We start from the raw sequence: 16804 nt of genomic DNA on the forward strand, positions 1-16804 counted from the left end.
TATTTCTGTCACTCCTTATTAAAGACATGTACAAATACTTATGTGATACCTGGGCAGTCAGAGAAGTTGTGTGGAGGCAGAATGCACACAGTGCCTTGAGTCCTGAGGACTGGGCTGGGTTATGGACACCCTGCACACTGTGATAGGATGTTCTGTCCCAAGCCTCAGTTCACCTCTCTGGAAAAAGCATGTGATGCTGTGTGCAGCAACTGGCCTAGGAAAAGTATTTTGAATTTCTAGTGACAAAGACCAATTAGGGACATACACAGTCCTTAAAGCAAAAAACTTCACAAACTGTAGAGCCTGAAATCTCAGTGAGCAAAATGCCTTCCTCTCAGCTCTCACAGGAAGCAAGTTAATTGGGAGGCCAATAACTATAATGAGGCAGAACCTGGGGTTTTGCGTGTGTATGGTGAGATCCTCCCCTTGGGGCCAAACTCCTGTTCCATATTATGAAAGCAGTAAAAGGTCCCCTCAGCAGGTGCTGCATAAAGGCATTTCAGCTTTGCCTTTGCAGTGTTGGAATTGCCAAGCTATTGCTTTCCTGAGTCTCCAAATGAATTCCCCTACTCAATGTGGAACAGCTGTGTGAGAGATACAGCCTTGAGAAAAGGGGTGGCAAAGGAACGCAGCAAATGGGGATTTAATCAAATAGCACAGGGCTGCAAAACGACATCAGCGTGTTCCTGCTCAGCTTTCTTTGGGAAAGGGAGACCCTCTCAGTATCAAAGTCCAGAGAAGAGAGGTAACATGTGCCACTGAGGCCTTTCTGTGTGACGAGAGTGAGGGAATAGCACTGACTGTGTCCATTCACATCTCAGTAACAGCAGGGTTACCTGCAGTGATGCCCAAGAACTTTACATCTTAGAGAGAGATGGTTCTTTTTTTACCCACCTGAGTGTGGCTGCTGCCTCTGCAGAGCTAACACAGGATGGCTGCCCCAAACACCCAGGCTTTGGCCATTTGAGCCAGGAAGTGGATCAGGAACTGTGATGAGATGGGATAAGTCTGAGAGGATGGAAGCAGTTCTTCTAGTAGACTTTAATTAGGTCATTCCTTCATATATGATTGTAGAAGTAGTTGCTTTCTTCCTCATCAAAACCTTCCAAAACATGGTTTGCAACAAAAAAAAACTGTGTCAGGTGAGAAAAGATTATATTAAGGACCACAAATTGAGAGAGTTACTGTTTTTCACTTGCACTGCTTTTATTTAATACTTTTTGAAAGGAAAGTTTGTTGTGTGTCCGGTCTACCTATGTGAATTTTCAGAGTGCTTCCTAAGAGGTTTTTGGCAATTTATCAACCTTATCAGATACTGACTATGCCTGTTTGATGTGAGTGATTGCTTAGTTGTAAGTGTTATGTCTGAAATATAAAACAGACAGGGAAAAAAGGAAAATGAAGAAGAATTTGTAACAAGCAGAATATAGCTGGCTAATTACTGTGGCAGGATAATGTCTTAGAAAAATCCACACCATTATCAAACTGCCATTTTTTCTTGTTTCCATGACATAAAATTTCTTTGAAATCTTTTGGTTTAGAGTGTGTATGCACTTTAAATAGTGATCAGAGCTAAACAGCAGCATCTGTCAGAGAAGATAAATGACCTACCAGCAAATCCTCTCAGTTAAAAGCAAGACAAAATCTATGGAGTAGGGGAATGAGTTTTAAATTAGTAATTTCACTTAACTTTGCCCTAATGAAGGGCTAATCTTTGGACCCCTGCAAAACAAATGAGAGCATCTAGTTAGATCCAGCGGAAACCGGTCATTGAAAAGGCTTTTTCCTTATGAAGCCTAATTGGAAGCAAAGTAATTCCTTTGATAGCTGTCTTCATTTACCAGTATCTTTCCCTCTCCCTGATTTATGTACAGTAAACTAACGACTCTGTTAATTACAAACACATTTGTGTGTTTGCAGATCGACAAGTCACTCTGCCTGGGTGAGCCTGGGGCGAGCAGTCCCAGCTGAGGTGCAGGGATGTGCAGTGCCAGCTCTGTGGGGCTCCTGAGCACACACAGCCTCCCGGGGAAGGCACTGAGGGAACGGCTCGAAAAGAGCCTTTCCTGGTGAAGTGCAGTGTGGGCCACTGTGGAAATGAGCTAAATTTCCACAAGTTAAAATCTCACCTGGGATTTCGAGGGTATTTTATTCATTAAACTAGCTTACTCTTCTATTTTTATACATAATGGCAAAATAAATTTTTTTTCCTCAAATTTGAAGAAATTATAGAAAAAACATTGGACACTTGATTGCTGTAGAAGCAGGATTGTGCCTTTAAGGCAGAGTGAAGGAATGTGTCAGTCATGGCCCCTCTAAAACAGGGACTTATCTTGATTATACTGTTAGCTTGGTAGTAGAATATGATCTCATCACTGTGAAAGATTACATGAAGTATCAGCTTGGCTGGCCTTGAAACAGCTCTATTCTCAGTTGCATTTTCAATTGCTGCAGCTGACATGGGGTTCTGTAATTTGAAGAGACAGCCACAAAGATGGCTTGTAGAATTTGGCCTATGTATTCAAGTAAAAAAATTCAGGAGTGGATTAAAGCATGGCTGCCTCTGACGTTTTCTCTGTTTATTTTTTGTTGTTGGTTTGGTTTGGTTTTGAGAATGTCAAGACCTAGCAAAACTTGAACACCCTTAACTTTACAGTACTTAGAATATACATCAAACCTGGGAAGATAAGACACCTGTCTGGTGGAAAGTCATTAAAGTCCATGTAGACTAAAATGTGAATTATTTTCCACCTTCAAGGAATGATATGCTCAATGACATTAAGTGCATAAGACAGTTTTGAGCAGTAGGTGTTCCGGGTGCTGTAGTCAGGGAGTGGTTTTTGTGGAGCACACGATATGCTGTGCTCGTGCCTTCAGCTGTATGTTTGCTCTGAAGCCTTGAAACCAGATGACATCTTCCTAAGTGAATGAGAATTAGGTGTAATTTATTCTTGGGTAGATGGTGTTTTTAAAAGAAATAACTTTCTACCTTGAAATTAAGCTGTAGACTAATTATTTACTCAAGATGATGAGGGATCTCTGGTGCTGAAACTGTCAGTCTGGCAGAGAAGAATCTACCTGGAAAGTAAATGACAGCTGAGTACTCAGCTGACAAGTCTGATATTCTGAGGCAAAGTCAGAAGGTCTATTAATTTGTTTTCTCTTTTATGTCAGCATAAAAAATACTTTCTAAAATAAGGAAAAAAAGGAAAAGTATTTCTCTGCTAAATCATATGGATGCCAGGCAGGTGTGTTATGTATTTACTTGTTTTCCTGAGCTTAAATTCAAAGAGCACATCAATACCCTGGCCCGAAAGTAAGGATGGGAAAACGTAAAAAAAAAAATCCACAATGGCCATGGGTTTCTCATGCACTGGTTCCAGCCATGATCTCTCAGAAACTGGCTCCTTCAGAGATGGACACACCCCTCAAATCGTATGAAAAGAGGGTACAGGCAACCCCTCTGCATTCATTGCCCATTCTTCTCTCACTTCTTTTTCCCTCAGTTTCTACTGTTGACCCATCTATTTTCCCTTTTTCCGTCTAAATTCAGTTTTCTTTCTGCAATCCATTTTCCTACTTGGTGCCTTGATGCCCTCCTTCCTCCTGTGAGCTTTGCAGGTATAATCCTGCAATGTTCTCAAGAATAGTTTGTGCTCCTTCTGTGTTTTCTGCTTAGGAAAAAAAAGAAGCCCTTTTCAGAGGAAAACTTCTGCATGTGCTCTTTTCCCTCTTGCACCAGGAAGGGTGCAATCTTTAAGATTCCTGCCAACACTCGGACTTGCATCCCAGCTGGGGACAGGGTAGGTTCCATAGCTACTGCACATTCCTTTGAGCTCCCCACCTTGTCTGAAAACTCCCAGGTCAGGAAGCCTTTCACCTCTTCCAGGTTAGGAAACCTTGCAGCTGTTTGCTCAGTGCACGTGCACCATAATCCCTTTGGCTCTTGAACCTTATACTTTATGCCCTCATTGAGAGCTAAACACTATTTATTTATTTATTAATGCTGTTTTCAGTTTGACTTCTCCAGGGGGTAGTAGATGCCATGCACTAAGTGAAGCACATTGGAGTGATGGAGGCCATTTGGGCATGAGTGGAGCCATGGTGTGAGTCCCGAGTCTGTGCAAATGAAACATCAGTAGGCCTGCCAAGCCTAAGAAAAACTGTTTTATTTCTAGGGGTGTATTCCAGAAACTGCATTTGGAACATAGACACTATTATAAATGACCATTGTAGCAGATTTTGTGGCATTTTGTATTATCTTTCCAAAATCCCAGAAGAGGTTCAAATGGGGTTTCAAAAGCTGGAAGGGGCTCTCAGCCTCAGTGTGGCTGAGGTCAGGTTCTGCTGCATTTGTGTGTTTCTGATTCTTTGCCTGAAGACTCAGTGGCAGATCCAAATTAAGGTGGTATCTGAAAACTGAAATGGGAAGAGAGTAGATTTTCTCTGCTGTAAAGAGCAAAATTTCAGCTAAAGAGGAAGGTGTCATGGGCTTTCTGTTGTATAGACAGTTAATTGAGGTAAAGGACGGTGTAGTCTTTTCTAAACTACTGTTTCTTGTAAAACGTACACACGAAAAAAGCTCTGACTAATATAACTGAAGTTATATCAAATAATAAAAAAAGAGAGTGATGAAACAAGGCAGCACTTAGTCCTGTATCTCTGTAATAATCTTGGAGAAGAGGGCAAAAAGGTGAACTATAAAGAAAGTTAATGCAGAGCACTCTGGTACAGTGCAATGGGTGTTGGCTCAGAACCACAGTTCATTTGACTTGCCTTTTAATATCCTGGAATTTCTCTGTCATTCTCAGTGAAGATGCTTAGAAATGTTTGGAGCCTAATCTGAAGTGGAGAGGTGTTTGCTCTGCTCCAAGGCTGCAGTGGCTCTTGGGAGGTGAGAGGAGGTTGTGGTAAAACACTGCCCTGCAGCTCTGCAGTGTCTGACAGCTTTTTGGGATGAAAAAGTGTTATGCATCGAGGATCTCAAATTCCTTCCAAGGAATCTCACAGATAGTTGGGAACAGAGACAATGAGTCATTTCTTGGGAGAGGATTTTGTTTTCATATCCTCAGTACAAGGTGTTGCTATAATAATAGTAATCATTATTATGGAGAGAAACAAATGCATTCAGGCTGCAGTTTTGACCCAATCTGTTTTGCTGCTTCTTTGCATTGGTATTTACTAGTGTGAATTGTGTGTTTTTTCTTTCTCTCAATAACAATATTTCTAATTACGGCAAATGGGAACAGCAAAGAATAGCATGACTCAAGTCTATGAGCAAATCATTTTTCTAAGTATTTTAATTTTAAAGGAAAATGTTTTGTGTTGATTTTGTGCTTTTGTTCTTTTCCCCTAAATATTCTGATATTACTATAACTGCAAGGAACTGGTCTTCTCTGATACCTGTACATGATATTCAGCTAAGAAGGGAAAGAGAAGAAGCAGGAACCTCCAAGACTGGTGGACTGATAAGTCTAGAAGTGGCACCAAGGGCTGAAAACTGTTTCAACTGGTGCTTTGAGATGAACAAAATTATGTGAGATTACAGTATTCGTTATGAAGAGTTGAGAAGCAGTAACTTACTTGAAAGCTGTGTCTAGTGTACCAAGCCTGTGTGGCAGCCAAGAGTACAATGTATGGAGCTAACACAGTGAGGGTTGGAGTGTAAACTCACCTGAAACATAACTACAGACCCTTTTGCAAAAGAGTTAGCAATGAAAGGATCTGTGTGTGGACAAAGCATCAGCAACCTGCATACAATCACACTCAGATTTGAAAGATCTGTTCCTCTGTGGACAGAAAAAGCTTTGCTAGGAATCAGGGTTTGTCCTCACTGCCTGTTTCAGGAGTACTGATGCTAATTTTGTGCTAAGGATAGCTTAACCACCCCTACTTGAGGTGCTGATTGTTCTTCATTCTGTGCTCCAAATACATCCAGGCTTCACCTGAAGTGTAGAAAAGGTCATCATTGCATTGGAGAACTTGTAGGGATTTTATGTTGTTTTTACAGACCCACCAAACTACAGGACCTTATGCCTGTTTCATGTGGGTCAAGCCTATGATGTAGTTTTTTGGTTCTTCAAGGAGGTTTAAATTTTGTTTAAATAAACCCTGAAGCATCCAATTTTTCATTCATAGATTAGGAATGTCCAGCATGTGTTACAGTGGCTTAAGAGAATTTGCTTCTCTTGAGCTGCTGAGACGGTGGACATTTTTCATTAGTGCCTTTTTCTTCTCCCTAGTTCTCCTTTTCTTGGTCTCTGCTAATCAAATCTGAATTTAATACTTGAATTAAATTCTAAACTCTGATGTGCAAAGTAGGCTGAAATAATTCATTCTGTCCATGCTGAACCCACCTAATCTACTTGCAAGTTGTATTCTTGCCCTTTGTAGTGCAACATTTCTGTCACCCAAGCAAGAAAAATAGATCTTCACATGCTTGGCCGATTCGTGTAAGCCACTGTTTAGTGAATAGACCCTTTGGTGTGTCACTTTTTTTTCTCCTTGTTTGATAAACTTGAGACATAGTTACTTTGAAGATTGGGCATTATCTACCTACTCTGGGAACAGTTCCATGAAAACTCAGATTGGATCTCTGGGCTGCTGACAAGCTAATTCTGGGCATTATTGTGAGCCTCAAGGTCAGCGTGCTTTCAACAGCAGAATAGAGTTTCTGGTGCACTCATCTCTCACTTTAAATAGGCCTCTCAACCTGAGCTAGCTTTCCTACTGGTATGAGAATTCAGGCTTATACACGTTGTAGAAGGTTTTAAAGATACTGAGATAGGAAAGGGAGAGGAGGTTCAGACTCTGCAGAGGTGATTAAGTAACAGCATGAGTTTTCACCCTAATGAACCTCCACCCAAACTCTTGGCTGAATAAAACCACCTTCCTGTGTTATAGTAACTGATGTGAAAAGAACTGGTGAACATTTTTTTTGGGAGATGAATAGAAGAGGTTTCTTGAATGGTTGTTTTTATTTATTGGCAGTACCACAATAAGCCATTTATTGGCAATTTCAGTGAGGAGGTGAAGGGGCTGAAGGACAGGGATGCTGAGCTTGATTTCTCCAGAGCAATGAGAGGGTGTTCATCTGAGGCTGAAGGCACCAGTGTGATTTGTGGGTTCCACTCTTCTCTGCCTGTTTGGGACACCATTTACCCCCAGAATCCACTCCGGGCAGTTGTGTGCAGTTAGGGGATAGTACTGCCATCATGAGTGGCTTCTGCTGTGCTGTCAAAACATGCTTAGCTGTTTCATTATTGCCAATTAGTCTTCGGTAGAGTGTGTGTTGACAGTGTATAGAAATCTGGCAAAGATGATACCTGGCTACAAATAATAAATGGTAATTCAATCTCACTTCCATTGTCAAACACAGGTAGTGCTGTTACCTGCAGACTGGAGGGTTTTTTTTTCATAGAATCGTAGAATAGTTTGGATAGAAAGGGACTTTTAAATGCCATCTAGTACAACCCCCTTGCAATGTGCAGAGATATCGTCAGTAAGACCAGGTTGCTCAGAGCCCCATTCAACCTGGCCTTGAATGTTTCCAGGGGTGGGGTATCCACAGCTTCTCTGGGCAACCTGTGCCAGAGTTTCACTATCCTCATCATAAAAAATGTCTTCCTTATATCTAGTCTAAATCTAGCCTCTTTTAGTTTAAAACCATTCCCCCTTGCCCTATTGGCACCTCTTAAAAAAAGTCCCCTTTAAGTACTGAAAGGCCACAATAAGGTCTCCCTGGAGACTTCTCCAGGAGAACACTCCCAGCTCTCCCAGTCTGTCTCCAGAGCAGAGAGGCTCCAGCCCTTGGAGCATCTTCATGGCCTCCTTCAGATCTGCTCCAACAGGTCCATGTCTTTCTTACACTGTGCCCAGAGCTGGGCACAGCACTGCAGGTGCAATCTCACTAGAGTGCAGCAGAGGGGCAGAATGCCCCCTTACCTGCTGCCCATGCTGCTTTTGGGGAAATAAATTAAAAATTTAAATAATAATTTGAAAATTTAAAATAAATTAAAAGTGGTTTCTGGGCTGCCAGCTCACATTGGCAGCTCGTGTCGAGCTTTTCATCCACACGCATCCCAAAGTCCCTCTCAGCAGAGCTGCTCTCAGTCCCTTCATCCCCCTGCCTGTACTGATACCAGGGGTTGCCCTGTTCCAGGTGCAGGACTTTGCACTTTTTAGTACCAAGTTTCTGCAAAGAAGCTGAAATAAATGTTGGAATTGTCAGCACTTACAAATCTGTAAGGAGGCCATCTCCTCATGGAGTGTCAGGAGAGGCTGGGCCAGCACCCCCTACCCTATGAGCTCGGTGTCCCTCAACAGGTGTTGGGTGTGCCAGAACACAGGATCCACCTCTTCCCTGGGAAGTCAGCCAGGAGGCCTTGCTGCTTCACACTGCAATCTCCTGTGTCTCTGACCTACGAATCAGCTCCAGGGTGTAAATGCATTCCCAGCTGGAACTGAAGAGCAGTGGGACTAAAAAGACCAGCAGTCAGAAAGGCTTCAATTTTCGAGCAATGGGGTAACAAACATAAACACAGTAACACGTAAAGCAGATTTAGGAGAAGGGGGTCCCAGTGCATTCATCTCCAGGCAATGGAGAAACTGAGAGAGGGGATCTCCAGGAGATATGTGTTCTGATACACTCGCTGTGCAAGAATGTGTGCAAATTGTTATTTCTCTCTGTGCTTTGGTTTCTTCAGGAAATAGAGAAAAATTGCAGTCAGATGAAATATGCCATGTCAATTATTTTTCTTTCTTATGAAAGATCCTTCCTCTTTATCCACACCCTGCAATATGTGCCATGTTTTGCATGCTCTCTCTGAACACTCTGACTTGCTGACCTTCTTTGGGCAAATGAAAGTCTGATGTAACTTCCCATGAGTCCCATCTGATACAGCTTCCTTTTGAACCCATCAGAACTGGTTTCTGATGACTGAAGGGAATGCTGCAGAGCTCCCAAAGTTCAGGTTCTTGTCTGACCACTGTACACCCTGACTGTCTGGAAAATCAAAACCGCCTCTGGAGAGAGTGTCTTGATCTGTTAGAAAGTAGTAGAGAATGGCAACTATATTTAAACTTTAATAAAGTTCTTCTGAACAGGATTAGGTGTTCATGGAATGTCTCCACTAGTACATGGTATTAAAGTATATCTTAACGTTGTTGCTACTGTGTTCAAGCAAGGGGGAAGACCCTGCGATTTTTAATGAAGTGCTTATGGCTTTGTTGATTGCAGGAGTGTCCAGCTCCTGGTGCTATGGGACTGCAGAGTTCCTGAAGAGCTGATGCTTAGCTTGGGTCTGCATGTTCAGACTGATCTGGCTGAGTCTGGGATTACTGACTGCTGAAGTCTTGCCTTCTATCTTGCAAGATTTGAGTAGAAGGTGTCAGAAATCTTACCGGATTAAGTTTCTCCCTCATGGATGGTTCTGTCAGCTTGGGATGATATTTTACAAGATGAGACTCTGGTTCGTTCATGCTAGAATCAGATCTGTGTTTCTTCTGAATCAGGGTCTGGATAAATTAAAAACAAAGCATGGTACCTGATTCAGAGGATTTAAATCCAGACTGTTCATCCCCTACTTTTCAAGAAGTTCAGATCTGAGGGTTGGATTTCAGGAAATTTTCATTTAGGGAGTGACTAAAGATCTGCAAGAGCCCTAGAAACCAGGGTTCTTTGTTCGTAAGCCATGCACAGCGCAGACAACAGCAATAGCAGCAATTCACTTCCCTGGAATTGCAAACAAGCTTAACCCTGAGTTGGAAAGGCCATACTCTGGAGAGGTGAAAGGAAATTCAATATCTGAGCTGAGTGTGTTCTGACCTCCTTGGCAGACAGACTGCCAACTGCACAGAGTTCTGCTGCTGATGGGATGAGGACCCACTGAGGCCTCCATCAGCCGGGGACACTCCCAGGGGACCCCAAAGCCCACAGTCCCGGGGGTGGGGGACAGGGAGGTCAGCAGGAGGCCCATGTTATTATCCCCATGGTACTCGGATGCCTTGGAGAGCTTCGAGGTAAAATTTTGATGTCTCTTTTACAATGATCTGTTTCTCTACATAGTTTGAAATATCTGGTTCCAATGGTACTAAAAATTTGCTGTGACTGAGAACTTTTCCAGTGCAAAGTACTTGTTAAAATATAACATGTGTCCAGACCAGACTTGAATAAAGATTGTACTATTCTTCACATTACATTGAAAGTTTGGCAATTTTCTTGAGCTTACAATGTAACTTTCCATTGAAGTCTAATTATAGACTTAAAATAAAAAGTCTTTCCTGTTTTCTGAAGGATAATAGTGACATTTACCAAGTCCAATCTCTATTTTTGAAGTCAGATATTCAGGCATGTGTTGCTAGTTGGTACTTTTTTTTTCTTCCTTCTTTTCAACAAGTGATTCTAAAAAAGTGTCATCTTTCCCAGGCTGTTTTCTGAGCAATGCCCCAAGCTTCATCAATCTGATAAATGTTTCTTCTGGACTATTTATGTCCCCTTTCTAAGGGCTGTATTCTTGTCCCCCTTAGTGTGGGTCTTGTCTCTTTATCCCTGGCCTGTGTTTGTTCCCCAGCTGAAGGTGGGTGTTGTGCTTCTTTGGAATCTCTGTTTTGTTTGAGGGAATTTTTCTACAATAGCAAATAAGTGGCGTTTTCTGATAAAAGGGGTGTACTCTCTTCTTTTGAAACCAATATTATCTTCTCATCAGCCATTTGAGAGTAGAAATGTATTTTAATAACGTATTTCTAATAGTGTTAATGCAGCTACCTGTGCTGTCAATCAGTTTAATTCAGTGAAAACTCTGGGGTGAAGAGATATGGTGGAAAAACTGGTTTCTTTGACTCTGAAGATCTTCACAAAATTCTTTCTGTTCAAGTTTAGCTGATTATTTTATGGTTTTCCACTACACGTGAGATTTATCCTGTGCAAGTCTGGCCAATCAGCACAAGAGCTCAAAGCCTTTAGCACAAAATATTTTCAATGGGAGCTTAATGTACCAGATAAAGTCAATCAAAAGCAGCCATTTAAATCTTTCTGTAGCAAATGCCAGACAGATTTTTCAAGGAAGGCCTTTGTATATGCTTTATTTTTTTCTTTATTCATGTTTTCTTTGTCTGTCTTTCTCTACCTTAAAGATGACAGGCCAGAAATTACACTTTTTTTGATGCCATAGATTTTTTCTTTTTGTACCCATATATTGCTAATGACTCTTGGGAAATTCATCAGAAGCAAATCCTTGATCATAGTTATAGGAACTCGATAATTAAGGACTTGTTCCTTCTGACATAACATGGGTAGACAGGTACTTTGGATTCAGATGCTGAGTCCACTGTACTGGTCAGAAAATACTTTCCTGTAATGCCATAAGATTTTGCCTTCATTGAAAGGAGAAAAAAATAGATGGAAAAAAGCAGGTGAGGAGGATAGAAAAGGAAGGCTGTGGTATTTTCTTCCTAAAGAATTTATAAACGTTGGTATGAGTCTTATCCAGCACAAGGTATGTAAAATAGTAGAGTTATTCCTCCTCTATCAAAGTTCATTTTTTGCGCTCATAAATAGTTTATATTAGAGTTTGAAATCTATCCTGAAGGCAGCTAAGACTTGGAACAATTCAGTCTCAGGAACCTCTGTAGAGCTCATTTTTACAAAGAAATACACAGCCTGATTTTCAAAACAGAGGGTGTCAGATCAGTCGTAAACCCATGGAACAATATGAGGTTTAGTCATCATCCCTCTCTTCTCATACCTTTGTATGTTATATAAGTGCTATTTAAAAATGTAGTTCCACTATGAGAGGTTGGTGTGTTCCCCCTGGTTACAGGGTGTTACTGTGATTTATGGCATGGTGGCAATGCTGAGTCTGGGATTCCCACACACTGGATTCTGGGCAGGCAGGGCAGGAAGGGAGTTTCTCCAGAGAGCAGTCCATGTTTGCTTCAGCCCTCCCTGGGAGGAGGTGGCCTGGCTGCTGAAGCCTCCCAAAGGGGTGCAGGTTTGTGTTGTCACTGTTCTCAAAGCATATTCTTCACTTGGCACTACCCTGGGGAGTCCCCCTGAGTGAGCCAGCCTGGAGACCTGCTGGGAGGGCCTGCTGGGGGCATGGAGATGAGCGTGGGGGTCACTGGGTGCATTCATCCTAAAACCCTGCTGAGAGGAGCAGTGCTGTAGAGCACATTCTCTGGTGTCCTTCCAGTGTTGTACTCAGGTCTGACTTTGATTTGAGCAGGTAAATGACTCGAGAGCCCATTAGCAATCGTTTGACCTACTGTGCTCCCCATTTCCCGTCCCAGCTCCGACACTCCCTGTAATTTATGAAGCTATTACACTTCGGTTGGAACTCAATTCCCAGGTTTGTTCCATTTACAGAAATTAGTACTGAAAGACATAGCAGTGATGGAGGGCTTGGAATAACCATGAAGTTATTTGTCTATTTAATATACATTTTTTTAGAACAGCATTTCAATATCTGTGAGAACACAGCGGGGCTGACTGTACTTCCGAAGTTCAGCACTTGTTTTCAGACTCTTCAAGTTTCAGGCTGCACCATCAGGGCTGAGTGATACCACTAAAGAACTGTGAAATGGAGAGTTACCCTGTCCCCCCTTCCTATTTCCCTTGCAAAATAAAGAGCAGGGGAGAAAAACAATGCTACTCTGACTTATTCATCTTTATTCAGTTTCTCTGTCAGTGAGGGGATGAAGCGAAAAATTCAGAACAAAGTAACTTAAAAAATCAAAGGATTAAAGCCCCATGTATGTGATCCTGATGAATTGGATGATTCAGAAGATGTTAACCAGAGCAACAGCTGTAATGGAAGGAGAGCCTGTAACAAACAGGTTTTCTGATTTATCGGGGTAATCAAGCATAGAAGTGGGCAGGCACTGGGTGGTACAGAATACCAACATTTTTTTTGTGCTGCCTGGGAGATATATTTGAACCTCTAGGGAAGAATTGCCCTCTCCCCCTTAATTCCCCTGAAGAATCTTTTTTTCTTTTCCTGAAAATGAAAGCAGGGAAAGAGTATTTCCCTGAACCCCTTTTTAAATCTTAAAATGATTACTGCTTGTTTATTGTTGTTGGTAATGTAACAACTCTCACAGGAGACTAATCTTGCTTGCTGGGGACTCCATTCCCTAAGAGAAGGGAGGTAATAAGTGTAGGAAAAGTGGCAATTATCAATCTAGAGATGGTGGGCTGCTTAGAAAAATGCAACAAATGCCTTGTGTGTTTTCAGTGTGGTTTAGTCTGGTAGTAACTAATGGTCTTTGGATTGAAGACTTCTAAGAAAAGAACCTACCCTAAAATTATCCTAAAACTCATCTCTAATGCTATTTTCCTTGCTTGACAGTGCAGTGTCCCATCCTCTCTTTCAGCTGTAAAGCCAATGGGAACACGATGCAGACAAAGTTGAACATGACTTGACTGTGCTGGGGTTCCTGGAGATAACAACCTGTGTCCAGTGTGGTGGGACTGAGGCCTTCATCCAGTTTGGTCCCCTCTAAACCCCCCCATTTCAGCGTGCAGGGAGCATGCCCTGCAGTACAGGCTCTCTGTGGTATTCCCTGAAATCCCTTCAGCAGTGCATTTGCTGGAAAATGCCAAGGCTTGGAATTTATCAGCCTGAGTAAGTTTTCTCCTGCAATGCTGTTTTCTTCCTGAGATCATACCCCTGAATAAAATTCCTACCTAGCCTTGACTGGGCGTTTTGAGCTTATACATGTCTGGTTGCATCATCTGCTTGGTTTTATTCCTTCTGGGTATTTTCCAAGTCTCCCCAGCAGCATGAAGTGCTCATCTCCATCCCATCCACACAGCACCTTGCAAAGCTGCCTCTGTGGGACACCAGCCATAAGCCATCCATGTGTGTCAATCCCAGCCACTCCTGACTGGAAGGAGGAAAGCTTTGTTTTCATCAATAGCACTGTTTTTTTTTTTCTTAGTCTTATGATCTTTCTCAGTAGCGCTTTTGTCTGTTGTATGTTTATTAAGAAAATAATTTTTGTTTGCTTGTTACAAGAAGAAAGAAGTTCACTGCACACATGGCATAATATTTGTTTGATTTCCTGACGTGGTTCCTGAAGCCAGAGTGTGAAAATGCTGATACTGCCTCTTGAGATGAATATCAGTCTTTTCCAATCTGTGTGTATACAAGTGTCCAGATTTAATTAAATTTTAAAGTTATCATTAGTATTTTAGTATTATAAGCCCCTTAGAACAGGGTTTTAGTGGTGGTATTCTTTGCTGTTATTGTAGTTTTTAACCAGATGCAGGATTTTGTGGTCAATAATTTCTCTCTAAGTGTTTCAACAAAGCTGTTCCCACGTTGCGAGTGTGCTGACTGAGGTGGATTCCATTTCTCTTCCCTAACTGGATGCAAGTTCAAAATCCTTAGCTTTTGCCATTTGTTCTTTCTGCTGCTGGATTTGCTGCAGTTACCAGTGTGAGATTAATTTTTCTGTGAGGGAATAGCAGTCCCAAGGCTGGACTGAATTAGGCCGAATGCAGTGTCTTCTTAAATGAGAAACCATCTAAAAATAATATTGGAATAATATCACAGAGCATCCAAACAAGCAAAAGAAATAAAAAACAAATGAAGAAAACAGGCTGCCTGCTGTGCCTTCAGGTAGAGTAAGTCTGGGCTTCAGTAAATATTTTCCCTGGGTTTGTGATTTCATAGCTGAGTGACTCCCAACAGAACCACCTGTTTGCCAGCTTTTTACCAGCCCCAAGCTACTCCTTTCTCCCCTGAGCCTCACTAAAATTTTCCTGCTTTGAGAACCCCCAAATCAAAGCCCCTGAAACTACTGTGGTTGGCTGCCTGGCTGCAGCTGCTGATCCCCTCTTCCTTCCTGGGCTGCTCTGAGCAGCAGCTCTTTCCATCTCTTTGGCCGTTCTGGTGAACCCCCATTTGTTCACCTTTCACTGCAGAAAGCAGCTCCCCATATTCTGGGGCATTGCTCTGGTAGCAATTTAGCAATTAGCTCTGGTAGCAATTTAAGAAAACCTGGACGCCAGCTGGGACTTCCAAGGAAGAAAAATAAGATGTGTCTGAGAGAAAACAGGTGCACCACAGCTCTGGGTTTGGTGAGCTCCAACAATACATCTGATGTAGCAGCAAAAATATTTTGGGTAACCTTAAGAAAAGCTGTCTCCTGCACTACATTATCATTAATAATGGCACATTCCTGGTTTCAGTAAGTATATCAAAGATGTTTATTTTAAGGAGAAAGGGCACAGTTTATTTTGTGCAGAACATGTTTGGGAATGTTTGTCATGATGTGTCAGTGACAATCCCAAAGACCTGGTGTTGCCCTCTTTGCCTGTCACTGGCTCCCTTGACTCCCATCAGTTTGCATTCTTGGTATTGAACATCTCTCCCCCAGTGAAATGTTGATAGTTTTTTAACAAAAAGAGCCTTCATATAATTGATATCTGCAAGAAACTGAGCTCCAAAAGCATGTTTTAACCTGTGTATTTTGTAAACACAACATGAAAAATTCACAGAGAATTTCTGTTACATCCTGAGGCAACTGTGAGCCTTTCCCAAAGTAAAGGCAAAGGAGCTCTACAGTGTATAAGGAAGGTGTATAAGGAAAGTGAACAAAGAGAAGGTAGATGGGAATGTACAAGTGGAGCTTGCAGTTAGTATGTCTTGTGCACCCAGCAAAAGCTATTTATGGTGCTGTGGCTCCAGGACAGACTACCTCATGGAGCCACAGCCTATTCTGCTGCTTTAAGGACTTCACCTTCCTAAGCAGCAGAAGGTGCACTGCCCTGGACTTTGCTGCTGGCACAATTAATGTCAGTCCTGGAGTCCCACCACTGTAATAGTGTGAGCTACAGGATGTGCATTTTCCATGCCCTGAGTTGACCTTGGGTGTGCAAAACTTTGGTGAAGCTTTACTGTGTAGACAAGGCCTTAGGCAGGTAGAATTTGCCAAATGTAGTGTTTAATGAGACAGCCAAGTGAGTGTAACACACAGCAAGTTCAGTAAAGCCCCTGAGGCCTGGGGTCCGAGGAATGTGCTGTGATGTAACAAAATGAGTGAGTGATCCCTTTCATCCACCTCCCTGGTTAGGCTGAACCTGGCTCCTCAGGGATACAGGGAGAGGCCCAGAGCACAGGCAAACCAACAGCCTTGCCCGGCTCCTGAAGGGTCTGGGGGGGTCTCGCTGTGCTGACCAGGATCTGTCCTCCTGTCCTGGTGCTCCCAGCACAGTGGTGTCCTCAGGACACTGGGAGTAAGGGGAAGGGCCCCAGAACTCTGCTGTGCCTGGCACGGGGCACGCCCAGCACGGGGCCAGGCAAAGGGCTGTGGGGTCTGGGACAGCTGTCCAGGCCAGGGGAGGGGTTGTTGCCAGAGATGGGACATGGGCATGGAGGGGGCACAGCCGGGCAAGTACTAGAGATGGCTCAGCTGTGAATTTTCTCTCTTGTTATGAGCTCCTGGTACAGGATATTTTACGTGGGATCCCCAAATTTGGACACTGTATTTGGTGCCATTATGGAACAATCAAGTACATAATTTTTTTTGTTATAAACATGGTTATTCTGAGAAGTATATTTACTGGTTTGAACAGTTTTAATCTCAAGAATTTGAGGTACAGGAGTTGAATGTTATTGTATTCCCCTAAAACATTGTGATGCCATCATTACAAATGCTGTTCCTCTCTGTGTAAGTTGATTGCACCTCTGCAAAAGGAGTGTGTCATGTCACACACACACAGTTCAAACCTGCCTATTGCACTGTAATTCTCAGCATCTCTGTAATTGGAAACATGAAGAAAAGACTAACAAGTGGATTT

General features: G+C 42.4%; 1 long non-coding RNA gene across 2 annotated transcripts in view; it reads left to right on the plus strand.

Moving 5' to 3' along the window:
• The window catches only part of LOC127472983 (uncharacterized), a 151068-nt gene that overhangs the window by 11594 nt on the left and 122670 nt on the right, over window positions 1-16804 (plus strand). For both annotated transcript variants that reach the window (XR_007905222.1, XR_007905223.1), the window contains exon 7: window positions 13372-13622. This is a non-coding gene — a long non-coding RNA (uncharacterized LOC127472983). The remainder of the gene's footprint in view (window positions 1-13371; window positions 13623-16804) is intronic.

This window comes from Manacus candei, unplaced genomic scaffold, assembly GCF_025592945.1.
Source record: "Manacus candei isolate 608988 ecotype Guabito, Panama unplaced genomic scaffold, ASM2559294v1 h1tg000003l, whole genome shotgun sequence".
Taxonomy (NCBI): domain Eukaryota; kingdom Metazoa; phylum Chordata; class Aves; order Passeriformes; family Pipridae; genus Manacus; species Manacus candei.